At 32.4% G+C, this 20766-nt stretch overlaps 1 long non-coding RNA gene across 1 annotated transcript; it reads right to left on the bottom strand.

Annotated features, from left to right (window-relative positions):
• Positions 1 to 230: 230 nt before the first annotated feature.
• LOC128547301 (uncharacterized) lies at positions 231 to 2621 on the bottom strand. Its single transcript, XR_008366438.1, has 2 exons — positions 1430 to 2621; positions 231 to 806 (listed from the first exon to the last, which is right to left on the bottom strand). It is a non-coding gene; the product is annotated as an uncharacterized LOC128547301 (long non-coding RNA).
• Positions 2622 to 20766: the final 18145 nt, after the last annotated feature.

The following is a 20766-nucleotide window of genomic DNA, read 5'->3' as shown; positions in this document are numbered from 1 at the left end:
AACCAATCAAAAAGTACGAAACAAAATGTAATTCAGAACTACGACCAATGAAATTTAATAACTCAAAAATTATGGACTGGTTTATTCTAACCATTTTCAAGAAAGGTAATTACAGACAAGAGTAAGTAAACATGTATAGCAAGAGTTATCAATCGCTAATTAAATATTTTAAAGTTAAACCTTATAATAAACCAACTAGCTCCTTCAATAAGGGAAATGAAAATGACAAATAATAAATATGAATTTTAATGCCAAATATAATCACACGTGTATCAATTTAATTATCAATTATATAAATATATACTGAAAACCGCCAAATTACAGCCAAAACAAGCAAAACATAGGCAAATAAACATAAAGCAAACGACACAAATAAACAAGGCAATAAAGGCAAAATTATAAGGTAAGCAAGCAAGACAACGCAAACAAAGTCAAGGCAAATTTGGTAAGGCAAGCAATCCTATCAAAACATAAGGGATGCTTGTCATAAGCCAAAAGGTGGTTAATATTAATATAAGATTACATGAAATTCATAAATAGTAATGAATGATGAATGTAGCTTGCGTAACTGAAATGATAAAGTTATGCCTGGAGACACAAATCTGTCTCTATAAAAAGATCTTCAAATAGTTTCCAAAAATTTTATATACATAGTTTTAGAATCTCATGTATCCTTAGTAAATACAAATGCAAATAAGCTGTAATGGAACACAATGCAGTAAAAACAAATAGTAACAGTTCAACATGATAGCCTACCTCTTATATAGTAAATTCTCTTGAACAAACTGTTTAACTTCATAGAATCCCTGGATTAAATTAATGTAAAATTAATTTTTTGCTAGATAAACAAGGCTATTGATAAAATTTGACAACAAATATTGACACTAAACTAAGGTAGCTAACAATGACTTTCTCTTTCGCGATTGTCTACCTTAGTAACTAATGCAAATGTATGCAATCTGATTTTTACCTTATTGTTCATCTGTCATTTAAGTGCGTTAAGGCAAATGTGCAATTACGTTTTTCAAATAATGACCTAAACGAGCTGAACCTTCAAAATTCAAATGAAGACCCCCGTCTAGTGTTGCAAAGAGATTCCTTTTAACCACACCTTTAGTAAAGAATGGTCTGTATTACTTAATAAATTTGAAATTTAGTTCCTTTGCATATACATCATCAAGCGATTTATTATATTCTTTAATCCTCTCAGAAGTTGTTTCCATATCTACTGGACGAGGCAAAATGGAGGACACAATAATATATACCCTTTTAGATTTTTTACAAACAATGGCCAATAAATTAGTTAGAGCTGATTGCATATCTCTTACTGACCAATTGTTGCTAATATTATTTGTACCTACATGCAGTATCAAAAATTCAACATTAGTTAAAGAAATGACTTTTTGATCAAAAAGATGTTGCAATTTACCTATAGTTGCCCCCCTAAAAGACAAATTAGTAACACCTTCAATATGTGGTAAATGCTTCACTATGGAATCCCCAACAATGAGAACTTTACGGATTTTGTGACAGTCTGCAAAGAAAAAACAAGTATTAAAAACATGCATAATTAATCATCACATTAAATTAAATAATTATAAAGACAATATGAGTAAAACAAATAATTAAAACTGTCTTTACTTTCGAACTGAGTTTGCTTCTCAGTTTACTGTCAAGTGTACACTGGACATGCCTAAGTAACTATTCTGACTATCATAGGAAATAATTTAAAACTATATATACACTTTCATAATCTAATCTATACTTAGACAATAAACATAACGCAAATGAGTATACAATCTGAAAAGTCTTAAAACATGATACACAGAACCACGTGATCCTACCCAGTGATGTCAAAACTGCCACTGTAAGTAGGGTCGTCTCCCCTTCTTAAGGTCGAAGACAAACACTCGTATCATGAAAATAAGACTCAACATTTTGAAAACCCATCTGCTTCAAAAATGCCTCTCTGTAAGTTGCTAGATATAAACTTAGACACTCTAACCTTGTCTGACAAAGTAAATTCTAGGTACTTTTTGTAACAATAAGATTTCCAGTCCCCCAAATTTTGAATAATGTCAGCTGGTAAATTTAAACGAAAGGCTAATGTTGTAAAACCACGACGAAAACTATGAGTCGAGTACTTGTAAGGATCCAGGCCTATCTGTGAAATTACAAAACGTAACTGTTTCAAGAACATACGGTATGAAACCAATTTGCCAGATTTCAAAACAAACAGTGGCGAGGCATGAGACCTGGGAATCAAGGAAATCATGTTATTATAGGCTGTAACTGGACACAATGGTGAATGAGGAATAGGTGCCAGAGGGAACTGAAGCACTCTTTCCCCTTGCTGAATGGTCTTGGACCACTTTATGGTTACTAACAGTCCTAACTCGGATTGCATAACATCCCTACTGAGTAAAGATTTTGGATTTATTAAATCATGTCTGGAAGTGGGTACTAAGTTTGATTTTCTGGCCAAAAGAAAAAAGGCGTAAAGGAAAAGACACCAGTAAACATAACTATCAGCCTTTGAAAAATCTAAAACTTTATGAATCTGTAACAGAATACCTGGAAAAATAGGTTCTGCTCGCTTCACCATATGACACTTTGATTTTGCTATGCCTTTTAAGGATAAATTTAATAAAAAATTATTAATTTGCTCTGTTTTAGCTCCTAAGATTAGGTGCATGTTTCTAACTCCACTGATGTAATTTTTAATTGAATCGACAGATTTAAATGTCCTACTCAAAAACTGAGCATATAATTGTAATGTTAATGTATCAACTGGTATAGCACATAGTTTAAAATAAGTACAAAACAATAAAAAGGATTTCCATTGTATATTTAAATTTTTTCTGGATCCTTCTGCATAAGCAATCCGGTTTGAGTAAGTAAGTTCATCTTTTAATTCTTTAATCTGGGTCTCTGAAAATTTAAATTTTATTACCAATTATTTAAAAACTGGAAATCTGAGTATTTAACTACATGTTCCTGTAACCTTGTAAGGTACATTTGGATTTACCAGTGTTGAGTGTAATGCACCCTGACTGATTGTCACATAGGACCACTATTCGGTGATGTTTAAACTTTTCACCCCATAGATGTAGACAAACTACCAAGGCTAACATCTCCAGAGCACCTATATGTAACTTTTTGTCCAAGATACTACTTGGAAACCGAGTATGGAAAAATTTTCCATTCCGGAAACCCCCGCAGCCATCTAAACATGCATCAGATGAGAAAATTTGATCAGGCTCTGACCAATCACCTAATGATAACATGGAAACTCCATTGTAAAGTGGTAGGAAAGTATCCCACCAAAGTAAATCTTTCCTTACCTCCGTTGGAATTAACACCTGCTTTGACCTTTCCATATTATACAATTCTTTCAACCAATTAAGTAACCTGGATACAAATACCCTACTTGGTTTGACGCAAGCACCAATGAAATTGAGTTTACCAAGCAATTGTTGAACTTCCTTTAAATTGGCTGAATCCTTATGTAACCAAGACTTAATTAGGCATGTAATTTCAATTAGTCTCTGTGGTGTTATTTCCATTGTCATTGTGTTAGAGTTGAATAAAACACCAAGAAATGACATAATCTGACAAGGGGGACAACTCTTACTAACAGATTCCTTTATACCTGCTCTCTCTAATACTCGACCTAATGTCAAGTAAGCAAATTCTGCATGCTGTGGCTTTTCAACCCCAGCAAAGTCATCTAAATAGTTTAAAATAGATAAGGATAATGATAAAAGAATAAAAGCAATAGCATTGGTGACTCGTTGGCAAATTTGAGCCGCGCGTCTCAAACCCATGGACAACACTACATCACAGAAAATATGTTTATTCCAGACATATGAAACTAGATTGTAACTGCCCGGACAAATATAAATCTGTCTATAGGCTCTGGATAAATCCTTCTTAAACATAAGGCAATTTTGACCTTTGGCAACTATTAAACGTGCAAAATCATCCACTTTTGGAAAAATTAAGGCTACTTGTTCACCTAAGTAAACATCTTTATCAATGAAACTGTTTACAGCACATCGAGTTGCACTACTTAAGTCTAAAATAACCCTTCTGTCTGAAATATCCTTCTTTGGAACGGTATTTAGAGGAGAAATCAGCAAATTGCTAGAAAATGGATTGGACTTAAATGGACCAATAATAGCATCTTCATTCATCTCCTTAATTAAATACTCTGACATTTGCTTTGGAAATTCATTGGCACCTTGATAATTTTTATATTGCCACACTGGTTTGGGAAGGGGAAACGAACTATCATCTCCTGTGAAACCTATTGGAAATCCAAATTCAATCAAATCGCAAACCAGTAAATCTTTATAACCAAAATTCTCAAGATTTCGTCTCAAATAATCTGTGTCTATTTTATCATTTACTTTAAAACGACACCCATCAAAATTATGCTTGCCTGATTGTTTTACTAATTCATGCATTCATTTTTTCGAAAAAGAACGTGTGATCAGTTCGAAGACAACAGTGAAGAAAAGAGTTAGTTCTAAACAAAGGACTGGCCTCACACTACGTCAGAAACCGCGGGGAAATACAGTCTAATGCGCCAAGACTAAACCAATCAAAAAGTACGAAACAAAATGTAATCAGAACTACGACCAATGAAATTTAATAACTCAAAAATTATGGACTGGTTTATTCTAACCATTTTCAAGAAAGGTAATTACAGACAAGAGTAAGTAAACATGTATAGCAAGATTTATCAATCGCTAATTAAATATTTTAAAGTTAAACCTTAAAATAAACCAAAAACACGTATTTGGATACCATGCGTAGTTCTCTCGCTGTAAATGGATAAATTACTGTTAAAATGCCCTGTAATTTAGTCATACCTGTACGATATACCCACTTTAACAGATCGGTCACCGTTATATGAAGTTTCAAAAATCACATAGCCCGGCAAAACCCGGCCGTCGGCGAAGGTGCTGTCTTATGTCCGAGTCGATGGTACACCAAAATAAAAATGCATACGTACGAGCTGGTGTAATTTATCAAAAACGTTATTTTCAAGACTTTTCAGGATCCGACAGTGGACAAAATGCATTTTTATCGATATATAGACTACCATTTCATGTTTCTTCGTTGTGCACAGTCATTTAACTCATCATTGTGCACAGTCATTTAGCGTATTTAGCAGGATTTTGTGACCGAATAGTAATGTTTCCTTCGCGATCGCCAGACTATTATTTGCCCATGTGTCTACGCTTACAGTACAGTTAAACCACAGTTGGCCCTATTAAAAGCTAAGTACATCTTGATACGCAACGTTTTTTCACACTTTCCTTGTACATGTATATATATGTTGAAAAATGTTGCGTTTCTAGATGTGCTCAGTATATTAATAGGTGTAAATATTGCTAGTAACGTTTGGGAGAAAAGTAATTAAAGTATAGTGGAAGCAACTTGACCCCGGTGGTTGACCTTTGTATTATAATACATAATAAGGCACAACCTATTATTGAAAAGGAGTGTACGTAAAACACGAGCTGCACGAGAAATGGAAATATAAATTAATGTATTGGAAAGTTTTAAAGACATGCTCCAGTCCTACCTTTTAACCTTAAATTGTCACTGAAAAAGCATGAAAATCCTGACTATGAATAGTGACGCCTGTCAAAATAGAGTCTATTTTATATAAAATACCTGTGGTTTTGCGTGCTATTAAAAGTGTGGCGCGTGGCCGTTAACTGTTACCTATTGTAATCATGGGTTGCATACACACAATAGATTTTGAATAGCCGCGGAGTAGGGCTTTAACGATCAAATGTAAGTATACATACTTTGATGCAGCACTGTATACAAACTAATTCGATATAAATATACACGGCTACCCCAAGCACCCCTTATTTCTACAATGAAATAATCGATATGAATAATCAGCCTCAATTCAACCATCGCGGTCAAGTTGCGACTACTATACTACATACAACCCAAAATTAAATAAATACACTGAATTCCCATGAATTCCTAAATGGAGAAATGTGTGCAGTTTAATTAAGTATGCACATATGCAGTCTTATTTACAGACTCTGTGAACCATCCTGACTATTTGAATTGTGCAATTTCAATTTCAGTTACTGTTTCATGTGGTGCTCATAGAATTATGGTACTTTATCGATTTAAAGAAATCACTTAATTTAAATGACTTTGTTTCGACCAAAACCTCTCAATGAAGATAGTCAATAGTTAACTATCAAGCACTGACATTAGTCGAGTGGCAGCTTTTGTTCCCAGTTATACTCACTTGTTTTATATAAGATAGATCTATATAAATGTATACTTTTAGATGTTTTGCGATTCAAAATGACTCGAAAAAGTCTCAAATTTCTTATTAACCAAACGCTTGATTTTGGTGAAACTGGATATAGGTTCATAATTAGGTTATACCAACAGTATGACCACTGAAAGTAAATCAATTTTCTTTTTCTATAATTTAGAAAATTTCTTTCTTTGTTCTACAGAGACTTTACCCAATAGCTATCGAATAAAAACGATTGAGTAACATCAAACATTCCATTGATCATTTACTGTTATATAAGGCAATACCTACCTTTATTATATACCTATATAAATTCTGTAAAAAAAATGGGTTGTATTTCACAATTAAATATGAACGGACAGACAAAAATTCCGTATTGTACCTTTTAAACTCCGTATTGTACCTTCCGTATTGTATGCTGCCGGACTATTTTCATAAATATGCATGACCCGACACATTTCTATATTTGCGCACATAAAAACTTCACTAAGTTCCATTTAATATAGATAAATATTGAGATTTCGTTCAAAGACAAAACAAGAATCAAAATGGTAAAGGTATATAATAAAAGGATCATTATAACAGTAGCTAGATCTGGGACTTTGTATTCGGCTCTCGTGGATTTTGCAAGGTCGGATCACAATCGGCGCTTGCGCGCCTCGTGAGATCCGATCTGGCAAAATCCACTCGAGCCGAATACAAAGTCCCAGATCAATCTACTGTTATAATAACCCTATTTTATTGTAGAGATGGTACCTAAAACAATCAAATTCATCTTTACAGATTGTTTCAGGGTGAAATGATAGCTAAGTGCACCAATGTACTAAATATATTTATGGTTTTACTCCTCTCCATATAAAAATAGAAGTATTTGATATTTGAAAAATTACTTCCTCAAAATATCTGAAGCAAAATGGACAACTCTTGTATTGACCGTTTTTCAATGACATAAGGATCTCCCCAATTAGTCTGTATCAAAAGTATCCACAGCTAAATAAATTCAATAGAGTATAGTGTAAGTTTAGTCTATTTCCAACACTTTGAAATAGCCTATACTGAACTTTCTTTTGTCTTTTAATAAAACCAAAATCTAAAACTCATGAAAAAAATCTGGGTGAAAGGGAATGGCATGCTCTTTATTATAAGCTTACAAAAACCATACCAAAACTGTACCTGAAAGAAGTTATTCAAAATTTTATAATGTAAACAAACCCTCTCACCATTTTGCCATCAATATTTTCCACTCATGAATGGTGATAATTACTGATAGAATTGTAAATGAGAGGCCAAAACAAAAATCTTTTTTTTAATTTATGTAAACAGTTTTAAGTTGTAAATTAATGTTGGTATCTGAAGTTTCTTAGTTATAAAACATCTCACAGTTTGTTACAATAAGGTAGTTGACATCTAACGAAAATCTTCAATAAAGTAATCTCCATATGCTTTTTCAGCAGTTATTCGTTGTTCATGGAACGCAATGATCGTGATAATTCCATCCAGAGAATGTTGAATTGCTTAAAAATACATTGCAGAGAGTCATTACCTATCAGCTACCTACCTTAAAGTGTTGTATTTACAACCACTGCCTTAAAATGTTGTAATTTCATTTGATGACAATTACTTTTTGTGTTTCATTATTTGCAGCAAAGTACTCTTGAACTGTAAGAGAAATGCTTCAAAACGACTAAAGCGTAAGAAACACTTTCAAAATGATTAACTGAAGTGATGAACATAAGCAGTATAGCTGCATTGTTACAGAAACATGATACCAGTCTAACTTCTTTTTTAAAATTCTCATTGTTGGATATATACATTGAACATTTAAATATATAAATTTTGTGTAAACCGGTGTATCATCCGATCATTGATTGTTACAGCCACATTTGTAATAAAAACCAGATTTGTAATAATTATAACATTTCTCGTTTTTATTACAAAAGTGGTTTCAAAGGTTCAACCATATTTGTAATAACCAGATTTGTAATAAAAATCGCAAACTATTTTTTTCGGGAGATGTGTTTTCCCACGTGATATTCAAGCTTATGCATGAGTTATTAAGCACGTGCAGGTCGAATTAAACTGTTCTGGGTCATTTAAGACTCCAAATGTTTTACCTGAAATCCTTGTTCGTGGACATATTTTACTTTAAAAAATTATTACATTTCTCGTTTTTATTACAAAAGTGGTTGGAAAGGTTCAACCACATTTGTAATAACCAGATTTGTAATAAAATTCGCAAACTTTTCTTTTCGGGAGATGTGTTTTTCCACGTGATATTCAAGCTTATGCATGCGTTATTAAGCACGTGCAGGTCGATTTAAACTGTCCTGGGTCATTTAAGACTCCAAATGTTTTACCTGAAATCCTTGTTCATGGACATATTTTACTTCAAAAAATTATTACATTTCTCGTTTTTATTACAAAAGTGGTTGGAAAGGTTCAACCACATTTGTAATAACCAGATTTGTAATAAAAATCGCAAACTTTGCTTTTCGGCAGATGTGTTTTCCCACGTGATATTCAAGCGTATGCATGCGTTATTAAGCACGTGCAGGTCGAATTAAACTGTCCTGGGTCATTTAAGACTCCAAATGTTTTACCTGAAATCCTTGTTCATGCACATAGTTTACTTTAAAAACTTATTACATTTCTCGTTTTTATTACAAAAGTGGTTGCAAAGGTTCAACCACATTTGTAATAACCAGATTTGTAATAAAAATCGCAAACTTTATTTTTCGAGAGATGTGTTTTCCCACGTGATATTCAAGCTTATGCATGCGTTATTAAGCACGTGCAGGTCGAATTAAACTGTCCTGGGTCATTTAAGACTCCAAATGTTTTACCTGAAATCCTTGTTCATGGATATATTTTACTTTAAAAACTTATTACATTTCTCGTTTTTATTACAAAAGTGGTTGCAAAGGTTCAACCACATTTGTAATAACCAGATTTGTAATAAAAATCGCAAACTTTTTTTTCGGGAGATGTGTTTTCTAACGTGATATTCAAGCTTATGCATGCGTTTATGGACATATGTTACTTTAAAAAATTATTACATTTCTCATTTTTATTACAAAAGTGGTTGCAAATGTTCAACCACATTTGTAATAACCAGATTTGTAATAAAAATCGCAAACTTTTTTTTTTCGGGAGATGTGTTTTCCCACATGATATTCAAGCGTATGCATGCGTTATTAAGCACAAGCGGGTCGAATTAAACTGTCCTGGGTCATTTAAGACTCCAAATGTTTTACCTGAAATCCTTGTTCATGGACATATTTTACTTTAAAAAATTATTACATTTCTCGTTTTTATTACAAAAGTGGTTGGAAAGGTTCAACCACATTTGTAATAACCAGATTTGTAATAAAAATCGCAAACATTTTTTTCGGGAGATGTGTTTTCTTTCTTGATATTTAAGCTTATGCATGCGTTATTAAGCACGTGCAGGTCGAATTGAATTCTACTGGGTCATTTTAGAACTCCAAATGTTTTACCTGAAATCCTTGTTCATGGACATATGTTTCTTTAGTGAAAGGTCGTTTTTGCATTAAGCCTATACTCTTTCAGCTTACCTGACACATGGACATAGACACGGACACCAATGGCAAATATTGGACTTCAGCAGAATCATTTGATATAGGAAATAATCAAATAACAAGTTTATTAAGATTTAGCTAAATTTATTAGGTCTATATCCTTTAGACCCTTTAAAGACTCATGATCAAAATAACGAAAAATTACACAACAAATATCGTAGTATCGTAAAAATTCTTCAATGAAAAATAAGCAACATCCTGTACACTCATCGTCTGGTGGTTTAAATACTACGCATCAGAACTCATGCCAGTACTTGAATTCCCAATAATGTACAGGATGTTGCTTATTTTTCATTGAAGAATTTTTACGATACTACGATATTTGTTGTGTAATTTTGCGTTATTTGTGATCATGAGTCTTTAAAGGGTCTAAAGGATATAGACCTAATAAATTTAGCTAAATCTTAATAAACTTGTTATTTGATTATTTCCTATATCAAATGATTCTGCTGAAGTCCAATATTTGCCATTGGTGTCCGTGTCTATGTCCATGTGTCAGGTAAGCTGTAAGAGTATAGGCTTAATGCAAAAACGATCTTTCACTAAAGAAACATATGTCCATGAACAAGGATTTCAGGTAAAACATTTGGAGTTCTAAAATGACCCAGTAGAATTCAATTCGACCTGCACGTGCTTAATAACGCATGCATAAGCTTGAATATCAAGTAAGAAAACACATCTCCCGAAAAAAAAGTTTGCGATTTTTATTACAAATCTGGTTATTACAAATGTGATTGACCCTTTGCAACCACTTTTATAATAAAAACGAGAAATGTAATAATTTTTTTAAAGTAAAATAGGTCCATGAACAAGAATTTCAGGTAAAACATTCGGAGTTCTTAAATGACCCAGGACAGTTTAATTCGACCTGCACGTGCTTAATAACGCAGGCATAAGCTTGAATATCACATGGGAAAACACATCTCCCGAAAAAAATAGTTTGCGATTTTTATTACAAATCTGGTTATTACAAATGTGGTTGAACCTTTCCAACCACTTTTATAATAAAAACGAGAAATGTAATAATTTTTTAAAGTAACATATGGGTGGTTTTCAAAATAATGAAGCAAAAGTGTGACATAGGGGTTGAAAATTCAAACTTATTTCTTATGGTGGTCACCTATTTTTTATTATAGCAAATACTTCAAATTTGAAGGAAATAACTTTAGGAAAGTGTTGAGAAATGCCAATCAGAAAATATTTCACCCTTTAAATTCGAAAGTTCAGTGAATTCCCAGTAAGGTGGGTGATAAATGTTGCATGGTTTTATAACAAGGAAATATGTATAACAGTAATTTTTTCAACATAAATGATAAGTAATGGGTGTATGTGTATGGTTTGAAACTTATTTAATCATATGTTTGTGGACTGGTTTTTAAAATCACCCTTTCTGCACAAATTTGACATGAAAATAAAACTTTACCTTGAAAAGTTGTTGCTGAATGCAAAATAACTATCATATAATTATAAAACCAACTTTTTTCTGACATGTTGCATGTTTATAAACCACATGCCAAATTTCAAGAATGTCCAGTAATTCTAATTTCTAGAATTGTCTACTCAAAACTGAGTTATTTTAAAGATGCACAGGGGACACCTACTGAAGATCAGTGTAATATTCATCCATTTTAAGTTTTCTATTCATAAAAAGACTACTGGTAATAAACTTTTGACAAAATTTTAATACTATCAAAAAAATAGTTTATTCCACAAAATAACTACAAAATTGAAAATTTTCACTACAAAAACATGAAAATTCAACCAAATGTAATGCTTTAAATGAAAAATAAGTGACTTTATACATAACAAACACACTGAAATCATTTAGTTTACATGAACTGCTTATTCATATTAGAAAAATGACAAAATACCATGCATGATAAAAAGGAATAGTAAAATTCATACATACTTTATAATGTTACTAAAAAGGGTGCACAGGGGACAAATTGTATCAAAATATTTATTTATAGAATATGTTCATGGTAAGTAAAATTCTTTTAACTACATAATATTTACTAGTGAACATTTACATATTTAGGTAGACTTAAGAGCTTAGGAAGCAATAAAATTGATGTTTCCACTTTTAAACTCGAAAAATTGCAACTTCGGAAAAAAATGCAAACAATGAATTTTTAATTGTCCAGGGTTTCTTATATAATGCTTTATTATCAAATAATGCCTAAATTCTGCATACACACGGCTAAGAATAAAGAAATGCCACCACAAATTACAGTAATGCTATGATAATTGAGATATGTCAAAAAAGGGTGCACAGGGGACATCACTTTTGGCTTTGTGAATGTTTAACAGTCAGTAATATGTGAAGTTGAAGGCTGCTTTTGTATCTGTTGTAACTCCCTTTCAAGGAAAATAAAGTAAAATCCCATTTTATTTAAAGAATAAAAGAAATCTGACACTTTACAACTGAAAAGGTGCACAGGGGACATTTTTAGGTGTATAGACATTCATCAAGTTTTTGAGAAAGTTCATTTTTTAAAGAAAAAAATCATACTGTGTCTTCACAGCTGAAAGGATAAAGATCATAGAAAAACATTAAGACTTTAGAAAAGTAATAGGGTAATGAAGTTGTAGTGTTCAACATTTAAATTTAGTATTTTTTCACCATTTTTCGTGAAAAGGGTTCCATCACAAGATGTGAAATGTTGGTAACAATAAGATGTAGGTAATGAAAAGAAGTATTTTATTTAAATGTGCAGAGTTTAAGTTACATTAAAAAGCCAAAGCTGTAACAATAAAGCATGGTTTTAAAAAGTAAACCTCAGTTGAAAACTATACTTCATGTAAAATGTCACACTTTTTTGGGTGCACAGGGGACAAAATTAGCTATATAATTTAATATAACTTTAAAACTGCTTGAGCCATTAAGCTGAAATTGCACACATTTATTGAGTACATTGATTTGGATATATTTTGCTGCAAAACACATTCTAAAACTGAACTGAATAAAAGTAAGGTGAGAGAGAAGAAAAAGCTTCATTATTTTGAAAACCACCCATATGTCCATGAACAATGATTTAACGTAAAACATTTGGAGTTTTTAAATGACCCAAGAGAGTTCAATTCGACCTGCACGTGCTTAACAACGCATGCACAAGCTTGAATATCACGTGGGAAAACACATCTCCCGAAAAAAAAAGTTTGCGATTTTTATTACAAATCTGGTTATTACAAATATGGTTGAACCTTTGCAACCACTTTTGTAATAAAAACGAGAAATGTTATAATTATTACAAATCTGGTTTTTATTACAAATGTGGTTGTAACAATGCACTGCTAAACTTTCTATCAGGGCCTCGGTACAAATTATTAAATAACTGTAAGTGTAAGCCATGAGAAAAGTGTGCGTGTTCTATACTGAATACAAAGCGTTCTAAACCAATGTAGGTCATATTTTGTCTGCCTGAGCAGTTGATGGTAAAAGGACCTATTTGATTTTCTTTCACTTTTGACCAATGTTTTATGTTTGCTTCAATTTATTGGTCAATTCAGAGTCGTTCCCCTTAGATTTTCTTTGGTCGGTACCATCTCTATTTATTGCACGGGAAATTGCCACCAACATTCTGTACGATTATAATTGATGATGTATCCGATTCAATTGACCTGCCGGGGCGGGGTTTCGCGATGGTCCACTGCGTTATTGTGTTGGATATATAGTATATTCTGCAACCAGATTTCTTATTCAGTGGCCATCTAGAAATATATTGCTCTGCGTATTTGGCTCGTTTCATGAATTTACCAGCATTCGCATAAATCAGAGTTTTTATCCTACCATCATACAAGATATAGCACAAAATCGGCCTGCCTAATAAACTTTGCTTTATCTAGTGGTATCTAGTCAGTGTCAAGATCTCGGATGGTAAACGCGCAATCCAATTCCCGCCGGGAATACGCTTAAAATGGGCTGCGCAACGTCCGGTGCTGGTGTTGCGCGTAAAAAAAGACGAAATTGAGGTATGTGAAGTTATGATTTTGCTTCGTATGAGACAAGAATAAATTTTCTCGAAAAAAGCAAAATGCTATTCGACACAAATATGGTAATACATATGTGTAAAATATCTGGTTTGTAATTTATGATTCGGCTCTATTATCTCAAAAACTCAGGCGACACGAAGCGTGAAAAAGTATGAAATCAACAAAAATGGAAGTTTCTGACCTCATGTGCCTAATCTGAGGACATCTGATGCTTTTTATGATAACTCAACCGTTATAAAGTAACCAATATCAAAATTATTTGCTTCAAATCCTGCTTACGTGGACATAATTGACCAAAAAATCATCGGGAATTGGGTTGCGCACCGGGAATGGAGTTGCTCGTATACATCATAATGTATTATAATGTATACGTGCAACACCATTCCCGGGGCACAACCCCATTTCCGATTATTTTTACAAATCTTTCTTCCAAAAGCAAAATATCATTCAAGTGTATGTAATATTCCTGACTGTTTTACACGTGTTTGATCATTAGAAGCGTCACATTTCCAGAAAGAAGGCACAAGAGTTAGAAAATTTGCATTTTTCATGATTCCATGCTTTTTTGACAGCTCGAGCCAGCAGAGTTTTCGTGATACCAGACCCGATTCTTAAATTAATAAGTTGGTATTTCACACATATGATCTTTATTCATTTTTTGTCGAATAGCATTTTGCTTTTTTTTCGAAAACACTCATAAATGTGTCGTTATTTACAAAAACAAAAACCCACCTACCTCGATTTTGTAAATATTGACCAGGTCGGATATCCGGGCACTTCAGCGTATCGCGTTGCGTAGCAACAAGCGGAGGTGACAGCAAACGCTAAATTGTAATTGAAAAGCGTTTCATGTTTCACTAGTGCTGGTTGTTTTTCTTTGCTTAAAGTAAAATTTTGGGCAATATTAATAAGTCAGTGAATTTATAATGTAGCATGATGTTCCAGAAATCACTCCTGAGAAAAAAACTTTCTTTTTTAGGTTTCAGACGTGATATTCATCATTGATCCGTGTAAGCTGCAAGGCCCCATATTTGTGACGGACTGGAGGAAAATCATAATTTAAAAAATCGGAGGTCTTTTAAAAATAAATAAACAAGAGCTGTCGGATGACAGCGCGCTCGACTATTCGAAGAATTGATTGAAGAATGGGGTCAAAATATTTCCATAGTTTTTCAGACTAAACAAAAAAATGGATTAAACAAAAAATGTTCCTGTATTTGTGGATTTCGATTAGTCTTGCACTAACTGGCAATGTGTGACCATGATGGCAAATATGTTAAGTTATATGTCTGGCAAAACATGGACTTATATGAAAAATTTAACTAATTTCCAAGTCCAAAAAGGGCCATAATTCAGTCAAAATAGTTGTCAGAGTTATGTACTCTTGCCTACAGATGGAAATCATAATGATAAACAAGTGTTTAAAGTTTAAAAGCCAAAATGTCAAATAGTCTTGACAAAACATGGACATATATAAAACAAAACCAATTTCCAAGTTCAAAAGGGCCATAATTCAGCCAAAAAAGACGAGAGAGTTACGTACTCTTGCCTATTGATAGAGACTATTATACTGAACAAGATATAAAAGTTTCAAAGCCATATGTCAAACACTTTACACAAAATATAAACTGGTACGAAAAACTTAACCAAGATTTCTAAGTCAAAAGGGGCCATAATTCAGTCAAAATGCTTGATGGAGTTATGTACTCTTGCCTACAACTGGACATTGTGATGGTAAACAAGTGTTGAAAGTTTCAAAGCTTTATCTCAAAAGACTTTGTCAAAATGTGGACTGGTACGAAAAACTTAACCAAGATTTTTAAGTCAAAAAGGGGCCATAATTCAACCAAAATGCTTGATGGAGTTATGTACTCTTGCCTACAACTGGACATTGTGATGGTAAACAAGTGTTGAAAGTTTCAAAGCTTTTTCTCAAAAGACTTTGTCAAAATATGAACTGGTACGAAAAACTTAACCAAGATTTCTAAGTCAAAAGGGGCCATAATTCAGTCAAAATGCTTGACAGAGTTATGTACTCTTGCCTATAACTGGACATGGTGATGGTAAACAAGTGTTGAAAGTTTCAAAGCTTTATCTCAAAAGACTTTGTCAAAATGTGGACTGGTACGAAAAACTTAACCAGGGTGTGACGCCGACGCCGACACCGACGCCGACGCCGTGGTGAGTAGGATAGCTCTACTTATTCTTCGAATAGTCGAGCTAAAAAGAGAATTTAGCGCACCTAATTAGGTTTCTCCATTTGTTTCACTTTTCTCGTTCTATTTTGTAGCCTGCCATTAAAATAGTTCTGAAAGCCAGATATATAGCTGAAACTGTGGTGTCAAAAGTGATTCAGTCACGCAAAGAACTAAAAATACATTTATTTTTATAGCTCTTTGAGTCACGCCAAATTTAATCAAATCAACACTTCTTACCTAAATTCTGATTCGTGTGAGATTTAATGAGAGGTGTCATAATTTAAAGCTTAATAACCTCTAGTACATTATGCGTAAATACTGGAGATGGGATTTTTTCTCCCTCGAAGCGTATCAGGGTCACAATATAAGATCTTTATCTGCATTTATAACACAAAGGGATTTTTTATACGTTACAATTGTTTTAAAAGTAATATGACATCTAGAGCTACTGTGTTACACGTGGAGATAAAATGATATATGATAACTGCATGCTAGCTTCTTTTTACGAAAAGCCAGGACGTATCAATAAATTGATGACTTCTATTTACGAAAATACTGATCTCTATGTAGTAAATTGTCAATTATTTAAAACTGTGAACGATAATTTGCATCCATATTTTTTGTTAATTGTTAGACTGTCACAATTGACTGCTTCCACATACCACAAAATTAAAGCATTCATTCCCGTCATAAGTCATAAATCACTATGAAAACCAATCAGAATGTGGTATATTAATGAAAATCAGTTCTGACCAGTTCCTAATGACTATCACTAATTAACAGATTGATTTCCTGTTTGTTTTATCCCTCTGATGTACCCCTTCGGGGCCTTATGGTAATTTCCTGTCTTATCCGTTTGATGTATGCCTTCAGGGTCTTATGATATTTGGAAGATGTTTCAAGTTTATTTATTAAATCCATTTGGCTCATAAGCCCATGAGGACAACAGTTCAATACATGTATGACGAACAGTGAAAAATGCAAATACATAGTACATACATATATCATACATTTCATGTCGGAGAAGGTTACATTCATATCAGTAACAAAGTGTTATATACTAATACGTTATTAACATTTTTAGAAAATTATTAAATTAAAAGGAACAAGAAAATACGTAATTCTAATATGACGTAAAAGGTGTATCTAGCGTATAATGGGAATAGTACTCCAACTATACAGTCGACCTTTATGAAGATGTACATTATTGTTATTTGCGTGTCAACTGACAAAGGAATTAATAGAGCTACTACATAAAAAAAATTAATTAATACACATGCCCGAGCATATAGTTCATTTGAAATTTTAAAATCAATTCACCAAACTAATTTTTGACTGGAAGGACATTTCTTCTTCTTAAAAAAAAAATAAAAAAAAAAACTGAATGCAATAAGATTACATAGAATAAAGTATAAGTTTTCAACTTTATGTAAATGACTTTCGTACTTAATGTACTTCGACATTATAGCATTTTACATAAAACTAAATGAAATATATCGCACAAAGTACATTTCAGAAAATGGCAACAATATAATTATTTCAGAGCATTAAAACATTTAGAAAACCAGCTTATTTTAAAAAGACATAAAAGAAATCAGAAAATTAATTTACTTATTTATTTGATCTGTTCATTCTTGAAAAAAACAAACATTCTTTTTCAAGACACTTAAATGATTCTCTGAAAGATGAAAGAAACAACTGCTACGATTTTAAGCAAATAAAAAAAAATTGAACGTTCTCAGATATTTAGTTTAGTTTAATACTTATATATGCAAACTGAGAAAATGTTGAATAAGCTTGGAAACTTGTTTTAATTATAACTGATCCGTAGCGCCGAAGGGCTGACAACACCTAATGTGTCACTTTTTCCAGACCGTTTTAAAATGCCACAAAATCAATTATTACAAAAATCCTACTTTTTTTGAAAAATATATAGATTGCACCATAGCGTAAGGACTGTAGATAATAAAAAAATGACTTTTGATTTGTTTTATTTGAAAATAAAAACATCACAACCCACACCGCTAGTTAATTCGCTACTCAACTTAGGAACACGAAATAAACGTCCTTAAACTTCAAAGGGAACTAACTATAGTACCCTATTGTTGTATTTTAAGAACATGAGTTCTTTACCTTTAGATATACAATCATATTTTGGAAATTGATCAAATGAGTTTTGTTAAATATTATGACATAGAATGTATAGTTTGTTATCGGACTATTTGCATACCTTTTATGAACCTACGATTTTATAGAAGGAGCTCGTTATTTTTCTTGTTTATAGAATGTTATAACAAGGCAAGTAAACTCTACATTAGCACTACTATATTTCTATTTATTATTATTATTATCATTATTATTATTACATTGTACAGATTTCTGTTATAGAATATTGATGTCAAGTTATTGTAAATATACTGACGGATTGTACTAAGATTATGTATATTCAATTAATGCAAGTAATCTCTATGTATAAACGTAAGCAGCAAGTTTATTTACAGTCACTATTTTAACTTCACGTTTATATGAATAGAGAAGGTCCGAGTATTCAGTATTGGTTTTGAAAATCCAAAAGATGGTATCAGAAAATTCTGAGACATGTACATTTTTCTTCAACTAGTCAAATTTTACTCACGATTGTTGGAATTAAATGTCTCATTCAGGGAATTAGTTATATTTAGTTTTTATTTAGATATGATCTTTCAAAATTTTATTTTAATTTGTTTTTTTTTTACGTATCATTCTTGTTAGAAGTAGTCCAAAGTTGTTGTTCCCTTGTCTACCTTGTGCCACGCACGTACATAGCATTGTTTATTACATACACTGTCCAGTGGTTGATAGAAATGAAACCAGTTGTACTTTACCCCAATAGGTGAATGATTTAATTTCTTATCGATCTATCATTGGACTGTTTAATATTAGAAAACAGCGAGTTGTGAGGCGAGTTGTATTTCAGTCAAGTCTATTAGTTTTTATTATTTAGTTGCTAATTAGAAATATATATCACCTGTTTTATCTTCTTAGACTCCATTTTGCGTATTTTCAACATAGTACACTAAATCTTCAGTTCACTAGTATTATAGTGCTTCATGTATGTAGTAAATGCGAAATGTATTACTGCCTAGGGGAGATAACGTCGTTTGATTCTCCTATATTAAATAATTTATATTATGTTGTAGTACTGAAAATCTTATTGTTGTTATGTGGAGATGCTGAAGTGAATCCAGGACCTTTTAATGCATCTTTGTCTATCTTTCATCAGAATATACGCAACATTAGAAACAAATTTGAATACATAAAAACTAATTTCTTAGACTATGACATACTATGTTTTACTGAGACTAAGCTATCTCTTGATATTACAGAGGATATGTTGAAATTAGAAGGTTTTGATACTATTTACAGGAAAGATAAATCTTCTTAATCGGGGGCCTTCTTACCTATGTATCAGCTAAACTTTGGTCGAAAAGAATAACTACATTAGAAAACATATTGCCGGAATCTATTTGGATGGAAATTAAATGTGAAACAAGGAAATATTTAGTATGCAACTTATATCGGCCACCGAATTCGGCCGTTGAACTCTGGGACAGAATCAATATTTGCATTGACAAAGCGCTCGAACTATCTAATAATATAATTCTGGTAGGGGATGTCAACGAAGATCAGTTAAATTTGAATAATAATAAACAGAGATATATTACTGTTGAATAATATGACCAATGTCATAAATGTACCTACTCGTATTAGTGCTTATTCTCGAACATTATTAGACCCTGTTGCCTTAACTAACAATATTCATTGTTTACATTATGGTATTTTTGAAACTGACAGAAGTATAAGTGATCATTTTGGTACATATGCATTTGTTAAGATTACCCTTCCATCTACGACTTCTTTTAAAAGAACAGTCTGGAATTACAAGCGTGCAGATTTTGACAAACTTAATAACGATATTCGTTTAACAGATTGGTCCTTTCTGAATTGTAACGATATAAATTCTGCAACTGAAACTTTTACAAGCAAATTTCTTGATTTAGCAAAGTCATGTATTCCTACGAGTTTCGCAACAATACGACAAAATGACAGGCCTTGGTATAACTCGGAAATTAGAAAAACTTCTCGACAACGCGACAGACAAAAAAGAAAAGCTGAAAATTCGGGAAAAACTTCTGATTGGAATTCTTATGAAAAAATTAGAAATAAAGTCAATAATATGAAAAAAACATGCCAAAGATTTTTTTTTCATTAATTTAGAATTTACCTTAAGCGATTTAAGTTCTTCTAATCAACGACAGTATTGGAAAATAGTCAGACAGTTGGTAAAAGATAACTCTTCGAGCTGTGAAACAATACCACCGCTTTCTATATCAGGCGATAATCTAGCTTTTTCAGATATTGACAAAGCTAATGGAAAGGATAATATATGTTTAAGGATTCATACAACTTTTTACATGAAAATAAACTTATATATAAATATCAAGCCGGATTTCTCCCAGGCCACTCTACTGTTTACCAGCTTATTGATATCTATGATCAGATTTGTAAGGCTTTTGACAATAAGAAATCGACATGTATAGTCTTCTGCGACATAAGCAAAGCATTCGACAGGGTGTGGCATAAAGGTCTTATCTTTAAACTTAAACACTAGGGCTTTTCTGGAAATGTATTA

Source organism: Mercenaria mercenaria, chromosome 12 (assembly GCF_021730395.1).
Source record: "Mercenaria mercenaria strain notata chromosome 12, MADL_Memer_1, whole genome shotgun sequence".
Taxonomy (NCBI): domain Eukaryota; kingdom Metazoa; phylum Mollusca; class Bivalvia; order Venerida; family Veneridae; genus Mercenaria; species Mercenaria mercenaria.
Note: the sequence above shows the minus strand (reverse complement) of the source record. Positions and strands in the feature narration are given on the sequence as shown.